At 36.1% G+C, this 27,953-nt stretch overlaps 1 long non-coding RNA gene across 1 annotated transcript in view; it reads left to right on the forward strand.

The window, feature by feature from the left end:
• Positions 1 to 14,246: 14,246 nt before the first annotated feature.
• LOC143682895 (uncharacterized) overlaps positions 14,247 to 27,953 on the forward strand; it is a 105,901-nt gene continuing 92,194 nt past the window's right edge. The window contains exons 1-2 of the long non-coding RNA XR_013175349.1: positions 14,247 to 14,483; positions 18,131 to 18,391. This is a non-coding gene — a long non-coding RNA (uncharacterized LOC143682895). The remainder of the gene's footprint in view (positions 14,484 to 18,130; positions 18,392 to 27,953) is intronic.

Genomic DNA, 27,953 nt, shown 5'->3' on the forward strand with positions numbered 1-27,953 from the left:
TTGATTTTATTATTTTCTTTACCTTGTAATCTCCCACAGGCCTATTTTGGCAAAATAATGTTTTAAAATAAATTTTTCTTTTTTTACCAAATAATTGACAAAAAAGTTTAAATACATATTTGCAAAAAATCATTTCTTTAATAGCCAAAGGTCACCAAAGATATCAATTAAGAGATCATAATCCTTATCACATAGTGTGTGAACCTCACAAAAGAAGAGGTTCAAAGTCTATTTATCTTCAATACCTCTTGGCAAATAGCATTAAGTAATTTTAAAGGACAAATTAATAATCATTTACCTATGTCAAAATTTTTACAATTTCTTAATCATGATGATGAATATGCAACTATGTGATGATATTGTGAATTACTGATTATATATATAGAATGGAAAAATGATATGTTGGAAATGTTTTTGTTCATTTGTTGTTAATTTTTTTAATAAATAAATAAACAAACTTTTACAATTTCTAAAAAGAACACAATGGATTTTGCCTAAAATAATTCAGGCTTCCCTGCTACAAAGAGCCATTACTGTCTTTACTAATGGTAATAATAATGGGCAGCCTGCATATGTCACCCTAGGGGAAAGCAAAAGTTAGAAAACATCTTATACCTCAGCCCAATGTACTGAATTAGCAGCTGTAATTCAGGTATTGCAAAATTTTCCACAATCTCTTAATATTGTTTCTAATTCTAAGTATATCTGCCAAACAGTTACTCACATTGAGACAGCTTCTTTGTTTGAAGGAGTTGAGCTGTCCCAAATGTTTTTACATTTACAAACATTAGTCAGAAATTGAATTACTCCTCTTTTTATCATGCATATCAGAGCTCATATTAGTCTTAAAGGTCTTTGTCATTACAAAATCAGCAAGCAGATACTCTTGTGGGGGTAATTTAGGATCCCACAACATTTCACAAATTGACTCATATTAATAGCAAAGGGCTGAGAAAGAAATTCCCATCTTTATCTAAACAGCAAGCTCAGGACATTGTTCGGACTTGTCCAACAAGTGGGCATTTAAATACACTCCCATTTGCATCAGGTGTTAATCCTCAAAGTCAAAAAGCAAATGAGTTATGGCAAATGGGTGTTACTCATATTTCACATTTTGGTGGAATGTAATATGTACATGTTGTCATAGACACCTTTGCTCATTTTATCTGGGCTACCGCACAATCTGGAGAATGTTTTTGCCATGTTCGATCACATTTACTTAATGCTTTTGCTGTTATGGGATGCCCTAAATCTATTAAAATGGACAATGGTCCTGTTTATGCAGGGAAGCAATTTCATAAATTTTATACTACTTTTCATAATGTTCATGTTAGGAATTCCACATAATCCCTCTGGGCAATGAATTATTGAATGAACAAACTGGACACTAAAGTCTATGCTCATAAAACAAAAAGGGAGAGATTAGGAAGATGATGTGAAAATAAGTACATCAAAAGATCATTTAGCAAAAGCACTGTTTAGTTTAAATTTTTAAACATTTATGATAATTCATCACAGACTCCTGCAGAAAAGCATTTTAGTAATTTGAAAAAGAAAAGTGATACAACCCAAACAGAACTGCAGCTGCAGTCGATCTATTGGAAAGATGTTAAAGATGAGTTATAGAAACAAGACATGATAAAGATGTGGGGTGGGGGATTTGCTCTTATCATTACAGATCATGGAAACTCGGTTTGGATTCCCTCGAAAAGAATAAAACTCAGACATGTCGACACTGATGAAAATAGCTAAATGGGTAATGTGCATTATAGGACATATAATTTTAATTGCTGGGGGACAGGGACATATTTATACTTATTGGGTTTATATTCCTAACCTACCTCTGCTGCAGTTCCTAACATGGGTGGGTCCAACTTTACCAAAATATCTGAATATTATTTTAGGATTCCCAGGTCCGGTAGATTCAAGGCTTCCAAAACTACTTAAGGAAGAAGGGAAAATGGTGTCAAATTTAACTCTTCCATTTTCAGAAAGACCCAAATGCATAAGTAATGAATTCCCTTGTTTGACAACAAATAATCGAACTACATGGTTTAAGATCAAGAATGATTCTCGTAATTACTTACATGTATATCCCTCTTTTAACTCTGTGGAATCAAATGATACTTGCCTGTTAGATGGGAAAGAAAGTTGGAATGGATGGCAGTTATGTCATATGGATCGAGCAGTTATCATAATTAATGATTCTTATGGAATTGTAAGAGAGAAGGCCCCTATGGGGCCTCCCATCTCTAACTTGAAGATAACTGAGACTATATGCACAGGCAAGCTAAATCAGAGTTTAATACATAGAGGATGATTTGTGCCAAATCCATGGGATGATAAATATAACATTAATCAGAGAAATTTATGGAAAATTTTCCTAGGACTGGGATCAATTTTTATAGCAAATTCTAGTAACTATAACTTCTCTAAATAGCAGCCATAAACACTATATGCATATATGTACTAGAGATCCATATATATTTGTTAAAGGTCATATGTATATAAGAAATCAAACTTTTAATTGTGAGAATTGTTCCATATTCACTTGTTTCCAAGCATTTATGTTGTAGGAAAATGAGATGATTGTAGCAGCAAGGAGAAGAAGAGGTATTTGGCTACCAGTACAGATGTCAAGATCTTGGTAATCCTCCCCAGAAACACAAATTCTGATACATTTGGTAAAAGAATACCTGAAAAGGACTAAGAGACTAATTGGACTCATTATTGCAGCTGTTATTGAAATCATTGGAATTATCACAGTGACTGTGGTTGATGGAACTGCACTGCATCAAACTACACAGACACAGCATTATGCTAGAGAATAGCATAAAAAATGCCAGTGAACTTTGGCATAGTTTATCTCATATTGATGAGCAAATTAATAATATACTAAATAATATAGAGATGGCATTTGTTCATATTGGAGATCAAATGTATAATTTAAATTTTTTAGGAAGTTTAAGATGTGACTGGAATGTGAGCAATTTTTGTGTTACCCCTTTAAGATATAATCATTCTGAAATAGAATAGGAAAAGGTAAAAAGGCATCTTTTGGGGCATTCAGATATTTTAAGTCTTGATATTTTAAAATTACAAAAGCAGGTATTAGAAATATCTCAGAGTAATTTACATATAACTGACAGAGATGATGTTATACAATCACTTGCCCAAGAGCTAAAAAACCTTAATTCTATTTATTGGTGGAAATCACATCATTTTTTGACTACTATAGGCTTAGGTTTGGGGCTGTTTATACTCTTTCTCTTCCTCCTTAGCTGTGTCAAACCACAAATGTTCAAAATAGCAAGCCATGCCACCAAGCAGAGCCATGCTAACACTGTGATTTTGGCGAAAGCCCTTGGGTCCCTCCTGAATCGAAGTCAGAGAGCTTGAGTAGAAGCAAATGATGGGTAAGACCCTTCCTTTAGAGCTTAAGGGCAACCTAAGACAGGCACAGTCACCTCAGCTTATAAAATAAAAAGGGGGAAATGTAGGAGCCGGGGTTAATGGAAAACCTGTGGAATTTATTGGGAGTGACTGGCTTCAGAGTGGCATTGGCACTAAACTGTGGAGACTGGTATCTGCTTAATTGGAGGAAAGTCTGAGAGGGAGAGAATGTTTGGTTTTTCTTAAACCCCAAGGTCTTGTTAGCTATCTCTTTGTATGTAGGGAGTGATATACTGAAAAGTAGGCACTCTGTTTTATCATGAAATATATGCATGCTTTTAGTCACATAAATCCTGCAGTGTATAAGCAGGAACCAGGTAAGAAAAAGCTGTCTGTTGACTGTTATAGCTAAGCTTCAGACCCCCAGATACTGTCTTTCTTTCTTCCTTTCTTCCTTCCTTCCTGTCTTTCTTTCATTCTTTCATTCTTTCTTTCTTTCTTTCTTTCTTTCTTTCTTTCTTTCTTTCTTTCTTTCTTTCTTTCTTTCTTTCTTTCTTTCTTTCTTTCTTTCTTTTTCTTTCTTTCTTTCTTTCTCATCATTCCTTAATATCATTTGAGCTCCATTTCATAGGAAGCAATAGGCAAGGAATCAACAAAAAGAAGAAATCAGAAGTCTGAAAAATCAAATCACAGCACTTATGGGAATGAAAGGCATGGTAGAAGAGATGAAAAAAACAATGGACACCTACAATGGTAGATATCAAGAGACAGAACATAGGATTAAGGATCTGGAGGATGGAACATCTGAAATCCAACAAGAAACAGAAAATATAGGGAAAAAATGGAAAAATATGAGCAGGGACTCAGGAAACATATGAAGCACATGAATATACATCTTGTGGGTGTCCCAGAAGGAGAAGAGAAGGGAAAAGGAGGAGAAAAACTAATGGAGGAAATTATCACTGAAAATTTTGCAACTCTTATGAAAGACTTAAAATTACAGATCCAAGAAGTACATCATATCCCAAAGAGAATAGATCCAAATAGACATACTCCAAGACATTTACTAATCAGAATGTCAGAGGTCAAAGAGAAAGAGATGATCTTGAAAGCAGCAAGAGAAAGCAATCCATCACATACAAGGGAAGTCCAATTAGACTATGCATAGATTTCTCAGCGGAAACCATGGAGGCAAGAATACAGTGGGATGATATATTTAAATTATTAAAAGAGAAAAACTGCCAATCAAGAATTCTATATCCAGCAAAATTGTCCTTCACAAATGAGGGAGTTTTGTGGAGGGGCCAAGATAGCAGCTTAGCAATGTGTGCATTTTAGTTCATCCTCCAGAACAATTACTACATAACCAGAAACAGTACAGAACTGTTCCCAGAGCCATGATAGTGACCGGACACACAGCGTACCCCAGTCTGGACCAGCTGGACCAGCTGTGAGCCTCCCCAGAACCGTGAGTTCCCCAAGCCTGGTGCCTGCACCCAGCATCCCTCCCACACAGGTGGCTTCCCAGAGGGAAAGGAAAGAGACTCTAACAGCAGCAGGGATTGAGTCCAACCAAACACCAATTGTGGCACTAATTAACAAATTCTGACTACTAAAAATAGGCCCCGAGCTCAGGCGAACCTGGTCAAGGCGGAAGTCGCTTATTGGGCTAACAGAAAAAGAGGAAAGGGGAGGAAATGGAGATTTTTGCAGCTGTGTTTCTATGGAGACTTGGTTGCCTCTCGATTCAGCAGTGGGACTACTTGGGCTTCAACTGCCCCAGGCATAAGCAGAAATGGATTGCTTTCAGGGCTATCTCCCACCTGTGCTGTCCCAGGGAAGGGGTGAAGCCCAACTCAGGTGGAATCCCTCCCTCAAGGAATTCAGACCCCAGGGCTTGGTAATTTGAAGCCATTGAAACCAGCCTACAACCTCTCCTCTGTCTCCACCATGCCCCCAGCAAGGAGAGTCTTCCAAAGTTAAAGGTGCTTCAACATCTTTTGCTGGTGGGACTTGCAGGTGGACAAGTGCCACATACTGGGCAGGATAAGTAAAACAGAGCCCAGAAACTGCACAAGAAAGGCTTTTAAACTGCTGGGTCTCACCCTCGGGGAAAACTGACACAGGTGACTCCTTCCCCCGATAGGAGGCCAGTTTAGTCCAGGAAAACCCAGCTGGAGTCTATAATACCTAGGTAGACCCTTCTAAGGGTGGGAGGGAAAAGGCATATTGCAAGTAGAGCAAGAAACAAGAAACCAAGAACTGAAAAATCTCCTCTGTTAAGCAAAACTTAAGCTAGAGGCCCAGAAAAAGCTGAACTGAAGGTCAAAGAACAGATAGACAACAAAATCATCTTGCAAAAAAACCCTAGGTAAGAGAAGTGAAAGCAATCTCCAGAATAATCTAATTAAGGTAATTAAATGTCTAGATGCCAGCAAAAAATAACAAATCACACTAGGAAAATTGAAGATATGGCCCAGTCAAAGGAACAAACCTTATAGTTCAAATGAGATACAGGAGCTGAAACAATTAATTCAGAATATACAAACAGACATGGAAAACCTCATCAAAACCAAATCAATGAATTGAAGGAGGATATGAAGAAGGCAAGGGATGAACAAAAAGAGGAAATGGAAAGCTGAAAAAACAAATCACAGAACTTATGGGAATGAAAGTTACAGTAGAAGAGATAAAAAAAATGGAAACCTATAATGGTAGATTTCAAGAAACAGAGGTTAGGATTAGTGAACTGGAGGATGGAACATCTGAAATCTGACAAGAAACAGAAACTATAGGGAAAATATGGAAAAATATGAGCAGGGACTCAGGGAATTGAATGATAATATGAAGTGCACAAATATACGTGTTGTGGGTATCCCAAAGGGGAAGAGAAGGGAAAAGGAGGAGAAAAACTAATGGAGGATATTATCACTGAAAATGTCCCAACTCTTATGAAAGACCTAAAATTACAGATCCAAGAAGTGCAGCACACACCAAAGAGAATAGATCCAAATAGACATTCTCCAAGACACTTATTATGCAGAATGTCAGAGGTCAAAGAGAAAGAGAGGATCTTGAAAGCAGCAAGAGAAAAGCAATCCATCACATACAAGGGAAACCCAATAAGACTATGTGTAGATTTCTCAGCAGAAACCATGGAGTCAAGAAGACAATGGGATGATATATTTAAATTACTAAAAGGGAAAAACTGACAACCAAGAATTCTATAGCCAGCAAAGTTGTCCTTCAAAAATGAGGGAGAAATTAAAACATTTTCAGACAAAAAATCACTAAGAGAATTTGTTACCAAGAGACCAACTCTGCAAGAAATACTAAAGGGAGCACTAGAGACAGATATGAAAAGACAGAAGAGAGAGATGTGGAAGAGTGTAGAAAGAAGGAAAATTAGATATGACATATAAAATACAGAAGGCAAAATGGTAGAAGAAAGTACTACCCATAAAGTAATAACACTAAATGTTAATGGATTGAACTCCCCAATAAAAAGACATAGACTGGCAGAATGGATTAAAAAACAGGATCCTTCTATATGTTGTCTACAGGAAACGCATATTAGACCCAAAGATAAACATAGGTTGAAAGTGAAAGGTTGGGAAAAGATATTTCATGCAAATAATAACCAGAAAAGAGTAGCAGTAGCTATACTAATATCCAACAAATTAGACTTCAAATGTAAAACAGTTAAAAGAGACAAGGAAGGATACTATGTACTAATAAAAGGAAAAGTTAAACATGAAGAAATAACAATCATAAATATTTATGCACCGAACCAGAATGCTCCAAAATACATGAGGCAAACACTGCACACACTGAAAAGGGAAACAGACACATCTACCATAATAATTGGAGACTTTAATTCCCCACTCTCATCAGTGGACAGAACATCTAGACAGAGGATCAATAAAGAGACAGAGAATTTGAATATTACAATAAATGAGCTAGACTTAACAGACATTTATAGGACAATATACCCCACAACAGCAGGATACACCTTTTTCTCAAATGCTCATGGATCATTCTCAAAGATAGACCATACACTGGAGCACAAAGCAAGTCTCATTAAATTTAAAAAGATTAAAACCATACAAAACACTTCCTCACCTCATAAAGGAATGAAGTTGGAAATCAATAATAGGCAGAGCACCAGAAAATTCACAAATAAGTGGAGGTTCAACAACACACTGTTAAACAACCAGTGGGTCAAGGAATAAATTATGAGAAGTCAGTAAATATCTTGAAGCAAATGAAAATGAAGACACAACATATCAAAACATAGGATGCAGCAGAGGCAGTGCTAAGAGGGAAATTGATTGCCCTAAATGCCTATATCAAAAAAAGAAGAAAGGGCAAAAATTCAGGAATTAACAGTCCACTTGGAAGAACTGGAGAAAGAACAGCAAACTAACCCCAAAGCAAGCAAAAGGAAAGAAATAACAAAGATTAGAGCAGAAATAAATGAAATTGAGAACATGAAAACAATTGAGAAAATCAATAAAACCAGAAATTGGTTCTATGAGAAAATCAATAAGATTGATGGGCCCTTAGCAAGATTGACAAAAAGAAGAACAGAGAGGATGCAAATAAACAAGATCAGAAATGGAAGAGGAGACAGAACCACTGACCTCACAGAAATAAAGGAGGTAATAACAGGATACTATGAACAACTTTATGCTAATAAATGCAACAATGTAAGTGAAATGGACAACTTCCTAGAAAGGCATGAACAACCAACCTTGAACCAAGAAGAAATAGATGACCTCAACAAACCAATCACAAGTAAAGAAATTGAATCAGTCATTCAAAAGCTTCCCAAAAAGTAAAGACCAGGACCAGACGGCATCACATGTGAATTTTACCAAACATTCCAGAAAGAATTAGTACCAACCCTGCTCAAAATCTTCAAAAAAATTGAAGTGAAGGGAAAGCTACCTAATTCATTCTATGAAGCCAACATCACCCTCATACCAAAACCAGACAAAGATGTTACAAAAAAAGAAAACTACAGACCAATATCTCTAATGAATATAGATGCAAAAATCCTCAACAAAATTCTAGCAAATCGAATCCGACAATGCATTAAAAGAATTATATACCATGACCAAGTAAGATTCATCCCAGGTATGCAAGGATGGTTCAACATATGAAAATCAATTAATATAATACAACGTATGAACAAATCAAAGCAGAAAAATCACATGATCATCTCAATGAATGCAGAAAAGGCATTTAACAAAATTCAACACCCTTTCCTGTTGAAAACACTTCAAAGGATAGGAATATAAGGGAACTTCCTTAAAATGATAGAGGGAATATATGAAAAATCCACAGCTAATATCATCCTCAATGGGGAAAAACTGAAAACTTCCCCCCTAAGATCAGGAACAAGACAAGGATGTCCTCTATCACCACTGTTATTCAACATTGTGTTGGAAGTTCTAGCCAGAGCAATTAGATAAGAAAAAGAAATACAAGGCATCAAAATTGGAAAGGAAGAAGTAAAACTATCACTGTTTGCAGATGATATGATGCCATATGTTGAAAACCCTGAAAAATCCATAACAAAACTACTAAAGCTAATAAATAAGTACAGCAAAGTGGCAGGTTACAAGATCAACATTCAAAATTCTGTAGTGTTTCTATACACTAGTAATGAACAATTTGAGGGGGAAATCAAGAAATGAATTCCATTTACAATTGCAACTAAAAGAATAAAATACTTAGGAATAAATTTAACTAAAGAGACAAAAGACCTATACAAAGAAAACTACAAGAAACTGTTAAAAGAAATCACAGAAGACCTAAATAGATGGAAAGGCATACCGTGTTCATGGATTGGAAGATTAAATATAGTTAAGATGTCAATTCTACCTAAATTGATTTACAGATTCAATGCAATACCGGTCAAAATCCCAACAACTTACTTTTCAGAAATAGAAAAACCAATAAGCAAAGTTATCTGGAAGGGCAGGGTGCCCCGAATTGCTAAAAGTAACTTGAGGAAAAAAAACAAAGCTGGGGTCTCACACTGCCTGACTTTAAGGCATATTGTGAAGCCGCAGTGGTCAAAACAGCATAGTACTCATGTAAAGATAGATATATTCACCAATGGAATGGAATAGAGTGTTCAGATATAGACCCTCTCATCTATGGACATTTGATCTTTGATAAGGCAGTCAAGCCAACTCACCTGGGACAGAACAGTCTCTTCAATAAATGGTGCCTAGAGAACTGGATATCCATATGCAAAAGAATGAAAGAGGACCTGTATCTCACACCCTATACAAAAGTTAACTCAAAAATGGACCAAAGAACTAAACGTTAGATCTAAGACCATAAAACAGTTAGAGGAAAATGTAGAGAGATATCTTATAAATCCTATAATTGGAGACGGTTTTATAGACCTTACACCTAAAGCGAGAGCACTGAAGAAATAAATAAATAAATGGGAACTTCTCAAAACTATACACTTTTGTGCATCAAAGAACTTCATCAAGAAGGTAAAAAGACAGTCTAAACAGTGGGAGACAATATTTGGAAATGACAGGTCAGATAAAAGTCTAGTATCCAGAATTCATAAAGAGATTGTACAACTCAACAACAAAAAGACAGCCAATCCAATTACAAAATGGGAAAAAGACTTGAACAGACACTTCTCAGAAGAGAAAACACAAATGGCCAAAAGGCACATGAAGAGATGCTCAACGTCCCTGGCCATTAGAAAAATCCAAATCAAAACTACAATGAGATATCATCTCACACCCACCAGAATGGCCACTATCAACAAAACAGAAAATGACAAGTGATGGAGAGGATGTGGAGAAAGAGGCACACTTATTCACTGTTGGTGGGAATGTCAAATGGTGCAACCGCTGTGGAATCTCCCTATTTCCTCCAAAGACTGCAGGAGAAGCACAATAACTTCTCTGATTATAAGGTTTTCTAATCTCACAAGCTTGGAAAAATAATGTGTTACGTGAAATGAATCATCATTGAAATGTTTAATTTCAAATAGCAATGTCTTTAGGGACACATGCTATTTCTCCCTTCTAATGATTTAAAATTTTTTCTTTCAAATTTAAAATGAAAATTTTTTTCAGATAAAATCTCTCACCTAACAGCACTTCAGTTCCTCTTCAAATACTCTAAATTATTACATTTGCTTCAAAGGAAAACAAAAGGAATTTAATTAAACAATTAGATTTACACTGAATAGTTTCATATGAGGCAAACAAACTTCTTTCCATTTCATATTTTGTAGGTTCCTTCTTTGTATTATGTATTAAACTAGGCAATGAAAGAAAAAAGATGTAGCTTGTTAAGGAGTTTTATTTTGTTGTGTACTTTCCTTGCAATGATATTGAATTTTCTAACTGATAAAAGTACCCGGAATTTGAGTTCTGTAAATAAAAAGAGTGTGTGTGTGTGGGGGGGGGAGGAAGATACAAATATGTAATATGGAATAGTTGGGGAAATACTAAAAAGTCAATGTTTTTAAATGCAAAATCCTGTGTGTTATTGAAAAATTTATCTTAATTATTTTGTTGTGTGAAACAGGGACAAGGCTGCAAGCCTCCTGGAATGTTACACAGAAACAGAACCCACCAAGGCTGAGGCTCTGAAGTTTCAGGAAGCAGGTTTTTATTCATCCATTGCCATAGGGCTCAGCCAAGTAGCCTCTGAAAGTCTGAGCCCCGAAAAAGAGATTCACATCAGTTTTTATGGACAGGATGACACCTTAAAGACAAGGTAAATGATTGGCTGGTTTAAATCAGGAAGGGCATGAAGCTGGGTTTACAGAAACAGATGAATGGTTAGGTGAAGGGTTCCTTTACAGGAATTTGTCTTATCTTGCCCATGTGGAGCTTTACCTGTTCTCGGGGTGAACATCCTGTTAATGTTTAGTTCTGACTGCTCAGGGGAATTTGGAGAATTTTTGAACAGGAGGTAGTTTAAATGTGGAAGGAGGGGTGTGGGGCCCACCTGCTGTAAGCAGCCTGCTTGTTACAATTTCACTTGATAGTTAACAATGAGTAGCACCATGTATGCTATGGTTATTTAATCTGTTTGCTTTCTGAATAAAATTTAAACCACATCAGTACTTTCAAATCCACTTTCTTGCATGCTCGATTTTTGGATGATCTGTACATTGCATTTGGCACTTGCTAGCTGAGTTAGGCTTTGACAACTTTCTTTAAAGCATGGACTTTAATAGGGATCATTTGAACTGGGAATTAAGAAAAGGCATTGTTTTCTTATGCAGTGACATAATTTAACTGCATTCATTCATTCCACAGTTACGTATGCCCACTCTTTTTCAGAAAATATTCTTAGTTCTTGTGATACTATTTTGAATAGGATGAAAGACATCCTGCTCTTGCTGTACTCATAGGTTAGAGGGATTGTAAAAACCATAACACATGAAACAGATAGAGTAGAAACTGGTTGATAATGTGTCTTAGACTGGAAATAAATTAGAGTCATGTGATATTTTCATTAGTCAGAAAAACTCTTTCTTAGGAGTTCATGAGGAGCACAGACTTTAATGATACGGAGAAAACTGCAATGTAAATATCTCTGGGAAGAGCATTCCAGGCAGACAAACAGCAGAAAATCTTTAAACAGAAAAAGCTTTAGTATATTCAAGCAACAAAAGAAAGAAAGCATGACTGAAATGCAGTTAGTGGAAGGAAAGGTATATAGAGACCAGGTCAGGAATACAGGTAGCAGCTAAGGAAGCAGCATGTGATAGGGAGGAAGCTGGTGCATGAGCAATTAATCAGCCCTAGCAGGAGCAAGAAGCCTCGTTTACTAGGAAAAGTCTTAAAACAAGTGTTAAACCTTAGACCAACGCGGTAGAGTTAAATATTGCCCAAGACTTTTGTACTCCACGAAAGTATGGCTGGCCAAACAAGGGAATCCATGGGAGCTAATGAGAAGTTGAAGTAAGAGAGGATATTGAGGGCAAAGACAGTGACTATATTTTTAATTTTATTTTTCAAGAGACTTTTGTTATTAAGCAGAAAAAAGTGTATTATTACATATATTGCTATTTTGTATGTATGTCTATAATAATGTGTGTTTTTTAGTAATGATTTTGAAAAAGTTAAATTCAAGGTTAAAAACCCCACAGCTCTTTCAAAATGCTATTTTGCACATTCTCTCTTTCTGCTTTACAAAACTTAAGTTGTAGAACTTAATTTTCACTCAGATAACCACATTGGACTTTTCTAATGGAAATTCATGGAGAAATTTGGAACAGACACTATTAAGAACAATGAAGGGTCAGAGATGTCACTCTGCATTCAAGCTAACCACTTAGCCTGCTACTGTTCCATAGATGTGCACAGATGACAAAGGGCATTATTACACATTGTCCAGCAGCAGGATAAAGCTGCTCTCCTTAACCCCAAGTTCAATGGGGCTACAGGATAAGTCAAGCTCATTTTGAGCAAACAGCAAACATTATAGCAAGGAGCATGAAGTCAAATTGTAGACAAACTGTGTTTGGATTAAGTTACTTAGTTACAATGTAGCTAGTTTTGGAAACTGATTAATTTGGTACATTCAGCAACAATTTACAGAGCTGCACACAACCCAGGACATACAGCTGGTCCCAGTAACAGCGTTATATATATGGTCTCCCAACCAAAGCCTCTGCTTACAAAAACTGCTTCAAGACCAGGAAAGTGGAATCAATTTCAGAGATATCAAATACTGGACTCTCTTTGTTTTAAGATAACCCAGGGTTATGCTTAGATAATAAATGAAACTGAATTATAAAGCTCACCTAGTTCCAATTAATGTCATGTAAGCATGTTTAGGGCATATTTACAAAGCTGCACTCGGCTGCATAGGTAGTTCAGTGGTAGAATGCTTGCCTTCCATGTGGGAGACCCAAATTGGAGTGGAACATGTACCAAAATAAAAAGGTCCACCCGCATTTTCTGTAGCTTATCTGATAAGAAACAACAAGGTCACAGAAGTAATTTTCTCTATCAAGTCCATTATTTGGAGGTGAAGACATTGCTGGCTTAAGGGACTCAATCAGTGAATACACACTCTTAAACCAACACTATCATCTCTCTGTATGTCCTAGAATAAAATACGATGTTTCTTTTTTTCTCTATTTAACCTATAATTTCCTTTCTTATATGCCTTTAAAGAAATGGCCTTTTACAAATCTTCTTTCTTTTCCTGTTCTCATTTTTTTCTACTCATCACATAACTCACAAAATAAAACTTACAAGGTTAAGTACCCTCTGTGATTATACCTTGTTTCAGTTATGTTCTTCATTCCTGTGTTCCCTTCTGTGGGAGAATGACTAAATCATTCCTACTCCTGCAAATTTTACTTTAACATAAGTCAGACTATAGGACTGGATTTGCCCCTATTTAAAACAGCAATTAAGGATGTGAGTGTTCCTTGAGTCAAATATTCTAGATGTGGTTTCATGAAGCCCAATTAACTTGAAAAATCTATAAATAATATTGCTAAAAAATAGTAATGATTTCAGTGCCTAAACTATGCTAGTATTACTAAGATTTTATACACATTATTTAATTTAATTCTCAAAATAACTGCTGGTTTGAAAGGATGTATGCCCCCTAAAAAAGCCATGTTTTACCAAAATCCCAATTCATAAAGGCAGAATAATCTCTATTCAATACTGCATGTAATTAAATCATCTCCCTGGAGATGTAACCCAATGAAGAGTGGTTATTAAACTGGATTGGGGAGGCATGTCTCCACCCATTTGGGTGTGTCTTGATTTGTTTCTGAAGTCCTATAAAAGAGGAAACATTTCGGAAAATGGGAGATTTGGAGAGAGCAGAGAATGCTGCAGCACTCATGACTCAGAGAGTCCATGAGTCAGAGACCTTTGGAGATGAAGAAGGAAAACCTCTCCTGGGGAGCTTCATGGAAACCGGAAGCCAGGAGAGAAAGCTAGCAGATGTTGCTGTGTTCGCCATGTGCCCTTCCAGCTGAGAGAAAAGCCCTGACTGTGTTCACCATGCGCCTTTTCACTTGTGAGAGAAACCCTGAATTTCATCGGCCTTCTTGAACCAAGGTATCTTTCTCTGGATTCCTTTGATTGGATATTTCTATACACTTGCTTTAATTGGGACATTATCTCTTAGAACTGTAAACTAGCAACTTACTAAATTCCCCCTTTTAAAAGCTATTCCATTTCTGGTATATTGCATTCTGGCAGCTAGCAAATCAGAACAATAAACCTTAAGGAATTCAAAAGGTAATGAAATTTATGATCACTGTAAATAGCTTTTTCTGAACTATGTAGTAAATGCCCAAGTGGAAGGGGTTCAAATCCAGATTTCTTTTATCCTAACCTAAACTCTTTACATTATTTTAAACTTAATTATTTAATAATTGATTTTGTGTATTGCATAGCTAATATGAAACATCTAGCTTAACTGTTTTTTTTTTGTATGGACAATGGAATGCTTGGCTGTGTCTGATTTAGGGATGAAGAGAAAGTAATAGTTAAATTCCTCTAATCTGTTTGACCTTTATTTTAAAATTAGATCTCATAGTAACATTTATAAATATGTACATTTAGAGGAAGGGTCACAAGCTCCCCCTCAACTAAGACATCTTGGGAAGTGCTGGGAGAGCTCGGCATGATGGGTCTGTTGTGATACTTATAAAATGACAAGGGTTGAATAAGGAGGTGAAGTTGGAGGCAATGTGGTTAACTTTACTTTCTGAGTCAAAACTAATAAGAAGCTTTGCCCATTCATCAGTGATGCTCTATGTATAACCAGAACATTCACCTTGTTGAGATGCAGCAACTGTGGAAAGTTCACCTACCTAGTGGGACCTCAGAGGAGGGAGACCTTGAAGAATCTCCTGAAGCACATTTGTGTCAAGTGTTCCCACTAGTGCCACAAAAGCAGGCACCTACCTGAATTAGAGAAGGAATTGGGGGATTTTAGAGATTTGAGTTTTAAAATAAAGTAAGAAAATTAAGTTTAGCTTTCACACAACATGGTGCAGGGAAGGGCTGCAGAACAACTCACACTGGTTTTTCAGGCTGGCAAGAAAAGTGTCTCTGATGTAAGTCTAGAATTGGTGCAGAATAGATAAGACAAAGTTTAAATAAATAACTGCCAGTGTTTTGAAATGTAGAGTGTAAACTAAAGCAGGAACCTTCTGTGGGAAAATTAAATTCATTAGACAATCTTGATAGGTTGTAACTTCTGGAGTATCCAGTCAGCAGAGAAACAGGGGAGGTGCCTGCAGGCTAAGCTTAGGCTATAAAAACCTGTGACATTCTCTTGTTTGGCACCGGCCACCACTGTTTGTGTGGGCACCTGTTCTTGCAAGATTGTGAATAAATTATTTTCTTCTCCACAGTCAGGTGAACACTATTCACTTTCAAATGCGGTGTTCCTCCTAACACATAATAGTATACAGATGTTCCATTTCACCTCAACCCAATAGCCCCCAATTTTAACATTTCACCACATTTGCTTCATAACATGCATCTCTGTATATGCAGATGGAAACATAGATGTAGACATACATATATACATAAATATGATGTGGAAAAAAACAGACATAAAATGGGCATGATTTTTTTAGACATGATGCTTCCTATATTACTACCTCGTAGCTATTCCAGTGAGGATATCAACATGATACACCACTGTCATCCTATTCAAAGCCCATGTTTCATATGCTGTGAACTGTCTTAACATTGCATTTTTCCTTTGAAGTCCAGGATCTTCTCCAACAATAAATGCTATATTTAGTTGACATACCTCATTTATTCTGGAACAAATTTTAAGTCTTTTCCTATTTCTCATATCCTTGGCAGTCTTAAAGAGTAGAGGCTTTTCATTCTGTATGTTAGTACTCGATCTGCATCCATCTGATCATTCTTAATAATCAAGGAAAGGCCTTCTATTCTGGGCTGAAACATAACAGAAATGGTGCTGTGCTCTTCATGCCTCACAGCAGAAGCACATAAGGTCAACTTGACTCATTTTGCGTGAGGTTAACCTTGACAACATGGTGAATTGGTGTCTGTCAGATTTCTCCACTACAGCATCAACATTTTCACTTTCTCTTTTATGCATATTTTTGAAGATACACTGAATTAATATTAAAATCCAGTTTTCTATCAAACATCTAACCACCCACCATAGCATCTATTTAGGGAAGCTGTTTAAATCGACTACTAATATAATGGCTGCCAAATAGTGGCTTGCTATTTCTATCAACGTATCTCTCACCGCTTTTTCTAATCACCACTAGTGTTTCTTTAACTAACATTCTATAATCAGTATAATTACTAACTAAGAACTACAAGGCCAGCAAATAACCAGGAAATGATGACCTGTCCAAAGGTGGGTGATGGAAAATCCAGAAAACATCAATGAAGAAGACCAGACTGTGGACATAACAGATAAGACTTAAAAAAAAAAGATCTTCAATATCCTTAAGAGATGAAGGAATACACAAAGAAAAACCTAAGACTATCAAGATACCCCACAATGAATGAACAATATGAGAATCACATTAAATGGAAACAAACTGTTGGCATGAAAATTCAGTGATTTGAAGAAAAGACACTTAAAATGAGTTATGATGAGAAGAAGAAAGAAAAAAATGATAAAAGGTGAAAATACACTAAGAAACCTGTTGGATAACATTAGGTGTACCAATATATGCATTATGATAGTTCCAGAAGGACAAAAAAAAAAAAAAAAAAAGAGGAGGCAGAAGGAGTATACAAAGAAATAAAGACATTAAACTTCCCAAACTTTCATTTTTTTAAGCCTCATATATTTTGATGCTCTGTTGTTAAAATGCATACACATTCTGTATTTTTATGTCTTCCTAGAGAATTTGCTCCATTTTTAATTGAGTATTGCCCCTCTTTATTCATGATAATTTTCTTTAGTCCAAAATATTCAGCTTTCTTTTGATTAGGGTTAGCATGGTGTAACATTCTACATCCATTTTCTTTTAATCTATCTATATCTTCACATTTATAGTGGGTTTCTTGTAGGCAAAATGTACTTGGTCTTCAGTTTTTCCACTTTGGTAGTATCTGTCTTATAATCGGTTTATTTAAACCTTCTCATTAAAGTGGTTATTAACATAATTGAATTAATACCTATTATATTTGTAGCTATTTAATTTTTGGCCTGGATCTTTCTTTCTCTCTCTCCCTCTCTCTCTCTCTTCTATCTCTCTCTCTCTCTCTTTCCCTTCCTTCCTTCCTTCCTTCCTTCCTTCCTTCCTTTCTTTCTTTTTCTTTCTCTCCTTCTTTTTGCCTTCTATGGTTTTAACTGAGAATTTTACAATTATTCTTTTCTCTTATCTTAGTATATGAATTTCACTCCTTTTTAAGGTTGTTATTGTCCTTTTTCTAGAGTGTTCAACATGCATTTACAATTAACCTAAGTCACTTTCAAATAAACAGTATAGAAATTCAAGATAGTGCATGTACCTTAATACGGTGAATCTCCAGTCTCTCACTCCCATCCATTATAACTTTGCTATCATTCATTACACTTATCCATAATCAATAATCAGCAAATACATTCTTTCTATTATTATTTTTGAATGAGCTATAACTTATTTCATAAGATAAGCATAAGAAAAATAAAAAATTTTCTTTGACTTTCATTTATTTCTTCTCAAATGCTCTTCCTTTATTTATGTACATATAACTTTCTCACTTAGATTCTATGCTTAGAAAACAGCTGCTTTGCTTGGATCCCAGCAGACATGACAATGTGTTTTCTCAGAGAAGCTAAGCAAGACAGAACTCAGAGTTGTGTCCCCGGGTAGAAATGTGGAGGCCTACAGATGTTTATAGAGGAAAAAGCTGGCATCGAAAGCTGGAAGCAATGGAACCAGGGAACAAGGATGAAAAGGTATCACCCACATCCTTTCCTGTCTGACAGAGGTATATCAGAAGGCACCAGCCTTTCTTGAGTAAAGGTAAGCTTTTTTTTTGTACCTTAATTTGGGAATTTTCTCAGCTTTAAAACTGTATATTTGTAATGTATTGAATTCCTTTTGTAAAAGCCATTCTATTTCTGGTATATTGAATTCCCATAGCTTAACAAACTAATACACATTCCCCTCTTCTCCCTGTTCACTCGTCACTGTGCCTCAATGTGTTGTGGTGACAAAAAGGTGGGTCAAGAGAAGAACATAGGTAAAACACAAGTGGCCTAATGGTCAGCAATGTTGCAGAGCCACAATGAATGGAAGTGGCCTAAGGGTATAATGACTGAGAAATGGAAGGGGAAATACGGTGTATGTATTGAATGGACTACTGAGCAGTGACAAGAAGTAATGAAGTTAGGAAGCACAGAGCTATGTGAATGAACTTTAAGGACTGTATGTGGAATGAAATGTTAGGAATGAGAAAACAAATATTATCATGCCTCAATCATATAGACTAAATATAATATAAAAACTCAGTGAGCTAAAGTCAAAATCATGGGCTATCAGGTTGGAACTTATTGTAAGGGTCCTAGATTGTAAGCTCTTACAGTAATCACATACATTCAGGAGGTCTAACTATTAATTCTAAATTCTGAGATACTGAGCAATTTGTATATAGCATGGTCATTTGCAGAAATTTTGAGTATTTACATGACACCCGAAACTCAGAGTTAGAGCTTTGAAGCTATCATAGTCTGCAGTACCCCATACAGGACCTGTTTAAAAAGTTTAAAAAGTGATCAGACTTTGAGTACAGACATGAATGAAATGATCTGGATAGGACTAAGGTATATGAGAATACAGGGTAAAGGGTAATAAGGTACATAATTTAAAACTTCCATTTTTGTGTGAGACCAAAGGGAGAAATGTTTAGGGGTGCAAATTTATATGTTAGGTAGTGCATTATCTAATTTAAATTGTGTGGCTGGTTTTAGTTGAGCACCATGAGTACACGGAATCTTGAGTACGGATTTTTATTGCTTGGTCCAGGTTACTATGATGCCCCCATAAATCCCAGAGTAATTTGCACAGAGATTTAAAAAGTATTGGAAAAAAACATCTTGGGGAACTGTGAAGAAAGGAGGAAATATTAAACTCCCTATCTGGAGAATGCCTGATATTCTTACAATCAATGGGGACAAACAATTTAACAGGCAGAGCCCTTGATCATGCAGTTTGACCCTATGAAACTCATTCCTACAAAGGACAAGCTACTCATACTTATAATTATGACTTAGGGAACCTATTTTTTTGTTCAGATATGTCCTGTCTTTCTCTATGACAACTTGCTAGGTGAATTCACAGCCGTTTTCTCTATGTCAACACACATCCCAGGTGTGTATATCTCACAGGTTGGGATAGGGCTACCAGGATAAACTGGGACCCAGAATCATGGGATTGAAAAGACTTCTTGACCAATGTGGGGAAGAGACAAATGAGAGAGTTTCAGTGGCTGAGTGATTTCAAGCAGATTCGAGAGATTATCCTGGAGATTATTCTTACACATTATATAGTTATCCCTTTTAAGTTTATGGCATATTGGAGTGGTGGAAGGGAAGTACCTGACATTGTTGAACTGCATTCCAGTAGCCTTGCTTATTGAGGACAATTGTAGAACTAAAAATATTTTACAATGTTGTGGTATGATTGTGATACCTTGTGTCTGATGCTCCTTTTATCCAGGGCATGGAAGAATGAGTAAAAAATTAAGAACAACAACAACAACAAAATAATAGTGGAGCATAAGTGGTAAAAAAAAAAAATCAAAAAACGGGTACCTCAAAATACTAGTGGTCAATGAGAGAGAGGGGTGAAAGTTATGGAATGTATGAATTCTTTCATTTTTCCTTTTTTTTTCCTGGAGTGATGCAAATGTTCTAAAAATGAGCATGGTGATGAATACACAACTGTGTGATGATATTTTGAGGCATTGATTGTGTACTGTTAGACCCTCAAACCCTCTACCACTCACATGATGTAGCTAGTCCTTAACATATATTGCCACACAGCAGTTGCAGACCACATTTCTGTGATAATCCTTTAACCCAGAATCCACCTTCTGGAAATTGCATTCCTGTGATAATTCCCTTGCTCGGTGTCCACAAAAACAACAGCAGCATTTAAATTTTAAACCCTGACAATGAAGAGTTGCTAACTCTTCAACTTCCCCTGCCTGAAAAAACCATGCATTGCACCCTAATTCTTTTACCCTCCTCTCTAATCCAACACCTTATACTTCCAGTACAGGTCCCTCATCACATATATTTATATCAAAGTGTTAGGGGTGTCAGAGACTCCCCTTCACAAAGTTGGCAATGACTAATAACAGTGGCTCATCTCCCCATAATGCAACCCCCATCCATGACTGATGGAGCAAACCACAGCCTACGTGCCAGAATGCAACCCACCCATTCTTCCTAAGGTCAGCAAAGAACTCAACAGTTCCTTACAGGCCTTTAAATACTTCCCTGTAACCTAGTTCCACTCCCTATACAAAAATATCATTTCTCCTTACCCTAATTCCCTACCAATCATAAAATAACCCATCAGCCATTCTAACCCCTCCTCACCCCATGTAACACAGAGTATAATAATGCTTTACGACCCTCCAAGAGGTGGGCTGAGTCCATTCCTCAGATCCCCTCCATAGAGAGAGCTCTGCAATAAAATTCCTACCTGCAGTCACCAGTATCTGTGTCCTGGTGTGTGCCTTTTTCCTAACATATACCATGGTTGTACTATATGCATGTGAAATTTTCTCAATGGAAATATTTTTTTAAAACCTTAGTTTCTGCACAGCTCAACCAGTGAACCATAAGTTAAACCACTTTCATCAGTTGTAGGAATTGTAATAAATTGTCTTCCTGGAGAATTTACCTGTTTTTAAATTAGTAATACCACTCATTATTCCTTATAATTTTCCTTGGTCTGAAATTTTCAGCTTCCTTTTCATTATTATTAGTATGGAATATCTTTCTCCATTCCTTTTCTTTTATTCTATCTATTTTTATTTTTAAAGTGTGTTTGTTGTAGACAGAATATAGTTGATCTTCATTTTTTTCCCACCATGGTAGCGGCTGGTTTTTAATGGGTTTATTTATACCATTCTCCTTAAAGTGATTGTTGGCATTATTGTATTAATATCTATCATAGTTGGAACTATTTTCCATTCATTGCTTAAATTTATCTCCCTTCCTTCTTTTCTTTCTTTCATCCTCCATTCTTTCTGCATTATATGGTTTTGAAAAATATATTTATTGTGATATCTTCAAACTCATAGAGACCATCCAAAGTTTGCAATCATCATTACATATTTGCATGCTCATCACCATGACCATTTTAGAATATTTCCATCACTCCAGAAAAGAAGAAAAAAAAAATCAACAAAGAAAGTTCAGGCCTGAGGTCATGAACCACCGTGTCCAAATCATCAGTTTTTCTCATCACTGGTAAAGTTGAGGTGGTATTTTTCAGACCTCTACATTGTACAGGAATGATTTGTTTCCATCTGTGATTACTCCCTGAAGAAAAAAGTCACATGTAACTTCCAATGGGCTAATTGAATAGGACTGCAAAATGTAGATCTTTCTTGGCAGCTACTTCTGAAGCTAAGGGCTGACAATAACACAACCTAAATCTTGTCAGTCTACAAGGTTTGGAGAGGATATCCACTTCTTACTGTGTCTTAATTCTAAGGAGATTGATTCACCTTAAGAAACACAAGTGCTCACCATTTCTGTTCATGGCTCAATAGAGTTTGTGACAGTCGTGGATAATCTCTAGAGGAGTCTAGCCATCTGGACTATTTGAAAGACCCAATCACCATTAACTGTGGGCATAAATTTATGTCCATCTTGCATCAATAAGTCCTGGAAGGATCTACATGATCCCTTCCTTTGCCCTGTCTACTGATCTTGCTTCCCACAAGAAGAATTAAGATCTTAACTATATTTAGCCTTCCTATCCATGAGCAGGGAATGTCTTTCCACATATTTAGATCTCCTCTGATTTTTTTTAGCAATGTTATTTAGTATTCTGTGTACAAGTCCTTTATGTCACTAGTTAAGTTCATTGCTAAGTACTTGATTCTTTTAGTTGCTAAATTTAATGGAATTTTTTCCTTAAATGAATCCTCAGCTAGATTATTGCTTGTTATAGTAGTTAGATTCAGGTGTCAATTTGGCTAGGTGAAGGTGTCTAGTTCTATTGCTGTGGATATGAGCCAATGGCATGTGAACCTCATCTGTTGCTGATAACATCTACAGTCAGCTGAGGCATGCCTGCTGCAATGATTGATGTTTGATTTAATTCGTTGGTGCTTAAATGAGAGAGATCAATGTAGTACAGCCAAAGCAGTTCAGCATACCTCATCTCAGCACTCACAGCTTAACCCAGGCCCTTGGAGATGAAAAAAGTAATCATCCCGGGGAAACTTATTGGAACCCAGAGGCCTGGAGAGAAGGCCAGCAGAGATCACCCTGTGCCTTTCCATTTAAGAAAGAACCTCAGTTGAAGGTTAGCTGCCCTTCCTCTGAAGAACTATACATTTTTAACAAAATAAATCCCCTTTTATTAAAAGCCAATCCATCTCTGGTGTGTTGCATTCTGGCAGCTAGCAAACTAGAACATTTCTGTATAGAAATATTACTGATTGTTCGCTCATTAATTTTATATCCTGCTACCTTTCTGAATTTGTTTATTAGCTCAAGTAACTTTGCTGTAGATTTCTCAGCAATTTCCAAGCATAGTATCCTATCATATGCAAATAATGAGATATTTGCTTCTAACTTTCCAATTTAGATGCCTTTTATTTCTTTTTCCTGCCTGATTGCTCTGTTGAAAACAGTGGTGACAGTGGACATCTTTGTCTTGTTCCTAATATTAGGGGGAATGCTTTCTGTCTCTCTCCATTGAGTATGATGCTGGATATCATTTTTTCATATATTCCCCTTATCATATTGACGTAGTTACTTTTGATTCCTATCTTTTAGTGAGTTTTTATGAGAAAAGGATGCTGAATTTTTGTGGAATGCTTTTTCAGCATCAATTGAGATGATCGTGATTTTTTTCCCTTTCAATTTATTAATATGCTATATTACATAAATTGATTTTCTTGTGTTGAACAGTCCTTATATTCCTGGTGTAAACCCCACTTGATCATGGTGTATAATTCTTTTAAAGTGCTGTAGGATATGATTTGCTAATATTGTATTGAAGATTTTTGCATCTATGTTCATTAGAGATATTGGCCTACATTTTTCCTTTCATATGGTATCTTTGCCCAGTTTTGGTATTAAAACGAACTCAGTTTCATAAAATGAGTTAGGTAGAGTTACTTTTACCTCAATTTTTCTGAAATATTTGAGCAGGATTGTATTAGTTCTTTCTGAAATGTTTAATAAATTCCCCTGTGAAGCCATCTGGCCCTGGGCTATTTTTTTTTTTTTTTTGGTGGGGGTGCATGGTCTGGGAATTGAACCAAGGTCTTCTGCATGGAAGGAGGGCATTCTACACTGAGCCACCTGTGCAATGCCCTGGGCTTTTCTTTGAAGGAAGATTTTTTTTTTTTTTTTTTTTTACATGGGCAGGCACCGGGAATCGAACCCGGGTCCTCTGGCATGGCAGGCAAGCGTTCTTGCCGCTGAGCCACCGTGGCCCGCCCCGTAGGAAGATTTTTGATGATTGATTGAATCTCTTTATTTGTGATTGGTTTGTTGAGATTTTCTATTTCTTCCTGAGTCAGTGTAGCTTGTTGGCATGTCCCCAGAAATTTGTCCATTTCACCTAAGTTGCCTAGTTTGTTGATGTATAGTTGTTCATAGTATTCTCTTATGATTTCTTTTATTTCTTCAGGGTCTGTGGTAATGCATCCCTTCTGATTTCTGATTTTGTTGATATGCATCCTCTCTCTTTTTTCCTTTGTCAGTCTTGCTAGTGTCCCATTAATTTTACTGGTTTTCTCAAAGAACCAACTTTTGGTTTTATTGATTCTTTGTGTTGTTCTTTTGTTCTCCCATTCATTTATCTCTGCTTTAATCTTTGGTATTTCTCTTCTATTTGTTTTGGGGTCAGTTTGCTGTTCTTTCTCAAGTTCCTCCAAGTGTGTTGTTAAGTGCTCAATTTTTGCTTTTACTTATTTTTTAATATAGACATTTAGGGCAATAAATTTCCCTCTCAGCACAGATTTTGCCACATCCCATAAATTTTGATAAGTTGTATTCTCATTTTCATTTTCCTTTCCAGATGGCTACTGATTTCTCAAGCAATTTCTTCTTTAACCCATTGGTTGTTTAAGAGTGTGTTATTTAATTTCCATATATTTGTGAATGTTCTCATTCTTTGGTGGCTATTGAGATCCAGCTTCATCCTGTTGTGATCAGTGAAAGTGTTTTGAATACTTTCAGTGTTTTTAAACTGTCTCATATACTCTGGAGTTCCTTGATTGGGAGCATAAACATTGATGATGGTTATATCTTCTTTGTGTTGACCCTTTAATTATTATACAGTGTCCTTTATCTTTTTTTTTTTTTGCGTTTTTTTTTTATTAATTAAAAAAAGAATTAACAAAACAATTAGAAATCATTCCAATCCACACGTACAATCAGTAATTCTTAATAACATCACATAGTTGCATATTCATCACTTCTCAGTACATTTGCATCGACTCAGAAAAAGAAATAAAAAGACAACAGAATAAGAATTAAAACAATAATAGAAAGAAAAAAAACAAAAAAAACAAAAACAAAAAACCTATACCTCTCATGCAGCTTCATTCAGTGTTTTAACATAATTGCATTACAATTGGGTAGTATTGTGCTGTCCATTTCTGAGTTTTTATATCCAGTCCCGTTGTACAGTCTGTATCCCTTCATCTCCAATTATCCCTTCTCTTTTTTTTTTTTAATTAACGGAAAAAAAGAAATTAACCCAACATTTAGAGATCATACCATTCTACACATGCAATCATTAATTCTTAACATCATCACATAGATGCATGATCATCATTTCTTAGTACATTTGCATTGGTTTAGAAGAACTAGCAACACAACAGAAAAAGATATAGAATGTTAATATAGAGAAAAAAATAAAAGTAATAATAGTAAAATCAAAACAAAACAAAACAAAACAAAACAAAAACCTATAGCTCAGATGCAGCTTCATTCAGTGTTTTAGCATGATTACTTTACAATTAGGTATTATTGTGCTGTCCATTTTTGAGTTTTTGTATCTAGTCCTGTTGCACAGTCTGTATCCCTTCAGCTTCAATTACCCATTGTCTTACCCTGTTTCTAACTCCTGCTGAACTCTGTTACCAATGACATATTTCAAGTTTATTCTCGAATGTCCGTTCACATCAGTGGGACCATACAGTATTTGTCCTTTAGTTTTTGGCTGGATTCACTCAGCATAATATTCTCTAGGTCCATCCATGTTATTACATGGTTCATAAGTTTATCTTGTCTTAAAGCTGCATAGTATTCCATCGTATGTATATACCACAGTTTGTTTAGCCACTCTTCTGTTGATGGAGATTTTGGCTGTTTCCATCTCTTTGCAATTGTAAATAATGCTGCTATAAACATTGGTGTGCAAATGTCCGTTTGTGTCTTTGCCCTTAAGTCCTTTGAGTAGATACCTAGCAATGGTATTGCTGGGTCGTATGGCAATTCTATATTCAGCTTTTTGAGGAACCGCCAAACTGCCTTCCACAGTGGTTGCACCCTTTGACATTCCCACCAACAGTGGATAAGTGTGCCTCTTTCTCCGCATCCTCTCCAGCACTTGTCATTTTCTGTTTTGTTGATAATGGCCATTCTGGTGGGTGTGAGATGATATCTCATTGTGGTTTTGATTTGCATTTCTCTAATGGCCAGGGACATTGAGCATCTCTTCATGTGCCTCTTGGCCATCCGTATTTCCTCTTCTGAGAGGTGTCTGTTCAAGTCTTTTTCCCATTTTGTAATTGGGTTGGCTGTCTTTTTGTTGTTGAGATGAACAATCTCTTTATAAATTCTGGATACTAGACCTTTATCTGATATATCATTTCCAAATATTGTCTCCCATTGTGAGGGCTGTCTTTCTACTTTCTTGATGAAGTTCTTTGATGCACAAAAGTGTTTAATTTTGAGGAGTTCCCATTTATTTATTTCCTTCTTCAGTGCTCTTGCTTTAGGTTTAAGGTCCATAAAACCGCCTCCAGTTGTAAGATCCATAAGATATCTCCCAACATTTTCCTCTAACTGTTTTATGGTCTTAGACCTAATGTTTAGATCTTTGATCCATTTTGAGTTAACTTTTGTATAGGGTGTGAGAGATGAGTCTTCTTTCATTCTTTTGCATATGGATATCCAGTTCTCTAGGCACCATTTATTGAAGAGACTGCTCTGTCCCAGGTGAGTTGGCTTGACTGCCTTATCAAAGATCAAATGTCCATAGATGAGAGGGTCTATATCTGAGCACTCTATTCGATTCCATTGGTCGATATATCTATCTTTATGCCAATACCATGCTGTTTTGACCACTGTGGCTTCATAATATGCCTTAAAGTCAGGCAGCGCGAGACCTCCAGCTTCGTTTTTTTTCCTCAAGATGTTTTTAGCAATTCGGGGCACCCTGCCCTTCCAGATAAATTTGCTTATTGGTTTTTCTATTTCTGAAAAATAAGTTGTTGGGATTTTGATTGGTATTGCATTGAATCTGTAAATCAATTTAGGTAGGATTGACATCTTAACTATATTTAGTCTTCCAATCCATGAACACGGTATGCCCTTCCATCTATTTAGGTCTTCTGTGATTTCTTTTAACAGTTTTTTGTAGTTTTCATTATATAGGTTTTTTGTCTCTTTAGTTAAATTTATTCCTAGGTATTTTATTCTTTTAGTTGCAATTGTAAATGGGATTCGTTTCTTGATTTCCCCCTCAGCTTGTTCATTACTACTGTATAGAAATGCTACAGATTTTTGAATGTTGATCTTGTAACCTGCTACTTTGCTGTACTCATATATTAGCTCTAGTAGTTTTGTTGTGGATTTTTCCGGGTTTTCGACGTATAGTATCATATCGTCTGCAAACAGTGATAGTTTTACTTCTTCCTTTCCTATTTTGATGCCTTGTATTTCTTTTTCTTGTCTAATTGCTCTGGCTAGAACCTCCAACACAATGTTGAATAATAGTGGTGATAGTGGACATCCTTGTCTTGTTCCTGATCTTAGGGGGAAAGTTTTCAATTTTTCCCCATTGAGGATGATATTAGCTGTGGGTTTTTCATATATTCCCTCTATCATTTTAAGGAAGTTCCCTTGTATTCCTATCCTTTGAAGTGTTTTCAACAGGAAAGGATGTTGAATCTTGTCGAATGCCTTCTCTGCATCAATTGAGATGATCATGTGATTTTTCTGCTTTGATTTGTTGATATGGTGTATTACATTAATTGATTTTCTTATGTTGAACCATCCTTGCATACCTGGGATGAATCCTACTTGGTCATGATGTATAATTCTTTTAATGTGTTGTTGGATACGATTTGCTAGAATTTTATTGAGGATTTTTG

The sequence above is a fragment of the Tamandua tetradactyla genome, chromosome 5 (genome assembly GCF_023851605.1).
Source record: "Tamandua tetradactyla isolate mTamTet1 chromosome 5, mTamTet1.pri, whole genome shotgun sequence".
NCBI lineage: Eukaryota > Metazoa > Chordata > Mammalia > Pilosa > Myrmecophagidae > Tamandua > Tamandua tetradactyla.